The sequence below is a fragment of the Canis aureus genome, chromosome 36 (assembly GCF_053574225.1).
Source record: "Canis aureus isolate CA01 chromosome 36, VMU_Caureus_v.1.0, whole genome shotgun sequence".
Taxonomy (NCBI): domain Eukaryota; kingdom Metazoa; phylum Chordata; class Mammalia; order Carnivora; family Canidae; genus Canis; species Canis aureus.
The window spans coordinates 5,458,212-5,463,644 of record NC_135646.1 but is presented as its reverse complement, the minus strand read 5'-3'; positions in this window follow the sequence as shown (position 1 = coordinate 5,463,644).

Sequence of the window (5,433 nt, the reverse complement as noted above, 5' to 3'; positions counted from 1 at the left end):
CATGACGAAAATAAAGCGTGGTACTGGATGTAGAGTGATTTGTGGGGAGTGGGGCCCCTTTATTTTTTTGTTTGCATTAAAAAGAACTTTTTATTTGAGTTGACACACAATGTTACATTAGTTTCAGGTGTGTGACATGGTGATTCTACAAGTCTATGCATTATGCTGTGCTCACCACAAATAATAGCTGCCACCTGTCACCTCAGGATGCTGTTACAATACCATTGACTGCATTCCCAATGCTGTGCCTTGTATTCCTGTGACTAATTCGTTCCATAACTGGGAGCCTGGATCTCCCACTCCCCCTTCACCCAATATGTCCATCCTCATACCCCCTTCCCTCAGGCAACCATCAGTTCTGAACTCTGTATTTATAGTTCCAATTCTGCTTTTTGTTTGTATATTCATTTGTCTTGTTTTTTAGATTCCACCTATGAGTGAACTCCTATGGTGCTTGTCTTTCCCAGTCTTATTTCACTTAGCATAATACCCTCAAGGGTCATCCTGTAGTTGCAAATGGCAAGATGTCATCCTTTGTTGCAGCTGCATAATATTCCATTGCATGCATGTGTATATGTTTGTGTATATACACACACAGAGCCTACATCTTTTTTTATCCATTCATTTATTCATAGACACGTAGGTAGGAGTGTGGCCCTGTTAGATAAAGCCGTTGGTCTGGGAAGACCTCTCTGAGTTGTGTTACTTATGTTGAAACTGGGGCAATGGGGACTGCCATGCACAGACTGAGGGTAAGGACTTACCAGCAGAGACCGTGTGAATGCAAAAGCTCCGTGGTGAGAAAGATCTCCTCTGGAGGAACAGCAAAGAGGCCAGTGTGATTGGAGTGAAAGACTCAAAGGGCAGGTTCGCAGGAGAGGCACTCAGAAGGCAGGCAAGAGTCACATCACATGTCCCCCTGGGCCAATGTAAGCGGTTATGGGCTTTAAGAGGAATGAGAAACTTCAGAGACTCTTAAGCAGATGAGTGTCATGGTCTGATTCCCACATGGATTGCTATACAGGGAACTGAATGAAGAGGGGACAAACTGACAGCACGGGGCCAGTCCATCTTCCAATCCAGAGAAGGTGCTTTCTGGATAGAAGCCACGAGATGTTGACAAGAAGCTGGCTCAGGAGCTCTTGATGCCAGAGCTCTAGCTGTCCACCTTGTACCTAAGCCCTCTGCCACAAGCCAGGGCGAGTGGCGGTGCCCAGCAGCACCCTTCGGCAGAGACAGGCACTCTGAGAGGAGTAATCCTGGGCAAGACCCAGCTCAACCCAGCCAGCCCAGCGCCCCGGGGAGCAGGTGGGGCTAGGAGGTGCGGCCAGGAGGAGGGTGGCGGGGGAGGGCCAGGAGACTCACTGTCTGGATTTTGGTCTCTCTGAGTCCATGCAGGGGAGGTGGGGTATGTAGGTAAGGCCAGAGGTGGAGAGACAGCCTTCTTAGGCCTCTTATGTCCCCAGATTCCCAGCTCGGGTGCCCTTTGGCAAGTCAGCAAGCCTCCTTCTCCATACCCTAAAAACACTGCTGAGCTGGCAGTCTGGGTCCAGGGTTGCATTCTCCTTGGCTCTCAGATCTGATGTTTTTCTGGAATAGACCCTCAGGAGGGTGGTACAGACGGAGGTAGAGTCAGGATCTCAGAGAAAGAACACTTCACCTTCTTCATCCAGACCTCCTGCTGCTCACAGGATCCTGCTGCCTACCTCAGTTTACCCAGAATGGCATCCTTCTTGATGGATGAAGTCTTATTCCTTTTCCCAATTGTCAGCCTACACAAATCCCTGTATTTCCCTAGCCCTCTGGATAGGGGCGAGAAAGAAAGGAGGCTCTCATGATGATATACCCCTGCAGGCTCAACAGTTGGGAGCTTTGCCCCCGCTAGGCTTGCTTTCAGCCTCCCTCTCTCCACTGCCTGCATCCCAGCAGCTCCTGGACATGCCTAGGACAGCAGGGCCTTCCATGTGCTCAGCTCTGCTGCTTCTGTGGAGGACAGGGTTTCTCTCCCCAACCCCCAAAAGACAGGCCCACAGGCAGGCGGGTGAGAGTCCCCCAGGGAGGAGGGGTAAGCAGGAGCAGCCAGACACACCTGCCTCATTCCTTTCCTCTTGTTCACCCAGGAGAGAGCTATGGGGGCTGGGTTCCCTGCCCCCTTGCTCCCTCCCATCCCAGGGAGGAGGAGAGAAGAGGTGTGTGTATGGGAGAGGGAGTGAAGGCCTGGGGGGTCACTCCCACTCCAGCAGGGTCCACCACAGCATTAGCTTTGGTGTCATCCTCTTGTGCCTTCCAGGCTTAAGGAAGACAGAGCTGGGGGAGGAGAGACTGAAGAGGAGAGATACAGGATCAGGGTTGGGATAATGAGGTAGGAGCAGGAATATTGCAGAGCATGCTGCCTCCAGAGGGAGGGGTGGGTGGTGGGGTGGGGCAGGGGCTGGACACCGCGTGGGGGGGGAGGGCCATGTTCCACTCAAGAGCTGGCGAACTAATCTATGCTGGCCTGACCTATAAAGGAAGAGAGGGAAAGTTGGGAAAGGGACAAACCAGGTGTTGCCCGGTCCACATCCTCTCTCTGGGCCAGAGGCTGACTGGAGTCTGAAGATCAAAGCCAGATCCCTCAGTTGAAAAGAGGAATGTGGGATTTGGCAAGGGCCCTAAAGGGACATGTGGAAGTGATGAAGGTCAGGAAGATAGGGCCCGAGAGGCATCAGGTTTAGGCATACTGGCTGAAGGGTGAGGTGGGAATCTGCACCGATTGGAAATAGGTGGAGGTAGATGGGAGGAAGAACTTGTCAAAGTGCTTGGGGAGGACCACGGTTGCAATCTGGGAATAAAAACATGGTGAGCCATAGATCAGAGGGGCAAGGAACAGTCCTGGTTCTCAACACCTTTCGCCTTGATGGCCCCTGGAGGTGTCCTTGCAGGAGGAAACAATAGTATGGTCCACTGGAGCCTGGATGGCCTCAACGGGAGGGAGGGAGAGCACTAACAGAGAATGAGGACAGATCTGCAGGCAGGCTTAGGATTAAGGGTCAGGGAGAGGCAGCCAGACCCGGGTGGGGATCAGAACCCAGGCATCCTGCTTACAGTCACCCAAGGTCCCAGGGCTGAAAAAAGGACAGAGGCAAAGGTAGGGGCCCTGGCAGCTGGAGGAGGACCCTGGTGAGTGAGAAGCAAGGTCAGCGGCATCCAGGCCCTGCTCCTCCCAAATTAGTGCGTCCCCAGCTAGCCCCCGGCAGGGGGCCTTCCACGTTGGAGTTTGTCCAGGCCGGAGTCGGGGGCCCCCTCCTCCCCTCTGAGCCCCCCCTTCTCATGTGGTTGCCGGCAGCTGCCTGCGGTCGCCCCAACCCCTGTGCTCAAGGCACGGGGACTTTCCAACAGGGGAAAAAATGACTTAATGAGAGTGGGAGCCGGGGGCGGGAGGGACAGGTCCCTGTAATCACCGCTCCACTGTGGGGCCTGCGCGCCTCCGGGGCCCTTCCCGGCTTCCTGCTGCCAGCGCCCCCCCTCAGGCTCCGCTGGGGGAGGGGGACGGACGCGGACAGGGGATCCCTCTTCAGGTTTCAGGCTCTCTGGGTCCTCCGGCCGCCTGTGCTCCCTCGGCTCGCGGTGCGTGGAAGCTGGAAAGCCCCGCGATCCCTCTCTGGACTTTGTCCTTGAAGTCGCGCAGGGTGGAGGAGGGTGGGCGGCGGCCTCTGCCAGGAGCCGGGGTCCTCGGCGGGCGGCTCGGAGGGGTGCAGGACCGAGAGGAGAGCCCTGTGCCACTTTGCGGCTGCGCACTTCGAAACGCCCCCGGTTACTGTGGCAACCAGGGCAGTCGAGGTGTGTCCGCGGGGCTGGGAGGCGCCCACTCCCCCTTTTCTCGCCGCCCTCGGGGCCAGGCCCGGCCGCTGCGGTGCGCGGGGGTGGGGGTGTGCCGTTACCATGGCAAGGGTGCGCTAGGAGGGCACATTCTTCCCCAGGGTGGGAGCGCCCTGGGGATACGAGAGGGGGGGTGACGGGGGCGGCAGAAAGGGGAGCGGGGGGTGGTGGTGGAGGGAGGGTCAGAACCAGGGAGGAGTCTCGGACGACATGAACCAGGGCTCCTTGGGGTTGGGGTGGGGAGTTTGGAATCTGGCGCCCTCCGCCTGGCTCCCCGGAGACGTCCCACTCCTCCCCCACCCCCGCACCCTCGCTGGGGTTCAAGCCCCTCAAATCCCCGGTTTCCGGGGTAGGGATCCCCAACTACCGACTCGGAGGTCTTTTAGCCTCCTCTGAGGCCAGGCTCTAGCGTAGTGTCTGTCCCTTTCCCCGCAAGCGGAGCTGCAGCCCAGACTGCGACCTGAAGGCCTGCAATTAAGCCCCCCGCCCGCCCCTGCGCCGGCCGCCGGCTCTCTGCCAGACGGGCCTGCACCGTCAATTACAGCCGCGCGCAGCAGCTGATTACTCCGGAGTCAGGGAAGCGGCCGGGTGGGGACCGCAGGCTGGCCCGGGGGGCGGGGTCCTCGGGGTTGTCCCCAGCCCGGGATCCTTAACTGGAACTTGGGACTGCCGCCCTCCAGCCCGACTTCTCCGCGCCGGACAGTACGGGGAGGAGGGGTCTACTCAGTGCTCCGTCCTGCTGTGCCTCAGTTGCTCTCTCTCTCTCTTTTTAAAAGATTTTTTATTTATGAGAGAGAGAGAGAGAGAGAGAGAGAGAAGCAGAGACACAGGCAGAGGGAGGAGCAGGCTCCATGCAGGGAGCCCGACATGGGACTCGATCCCGGGTCTCCAGGATCGCGCCCCGGGCCAAAGGCAGGCGCCAAACCGCTGAGCCACCCAGGGATCCCCCAGTTGCTCTCTTCTTGAATGCACACTGCACTCAGGGCAGAAAGAGCGCGGGGAGGGTGTGTGTGTGTGTGCGCGCGCGCGTTGGGGCGTCTGGACTCGAGGGCTGCGTCCTCAAGAAGCTCAAAGCCCTCAAGGCCGGCTCTCTTTCCCGCCGCAGACAGTCGCGTGGGTCTCCCCTGGCCCGGAGCCCCACCCAGAGGACCTGGCTCTGTCTTGCTGAGCCAGCCCCAGGGTGGCTGCCAGCCCGTACCGCACGTCAGTGGGAATCAGAGAACGGCGCCCCCTCTGGGCGGGAGGCTCCCCCCCACACTTCTGCCCCACAGGGGAGGGCAATCTGGGGCCCCCCTGCGACAGTGTCCGCCACCACCCTCGCCCCTACATCCCATCTTCGCTTTCCCCCTGCCTGCGGGCCTGCAGGGGCTGGGGTGTAGCTCGCGTCTCCCGCGGTCCAGCTGCCCACATCTGGCCGGCAGCTGGGCCCCGCCCACTGCGAACTGCTGTGGCCCCGGCGCCCTCTGTTGGTGACGAGCGGCGATGCACCAGTTTTCGGGCCCGCACGGGCCGCAGCCGCAGCCGCTGCCGCCGCCGGGGGTGGGGGTGGGGGTGGGGGGCCGGGGTCTCGCTTCA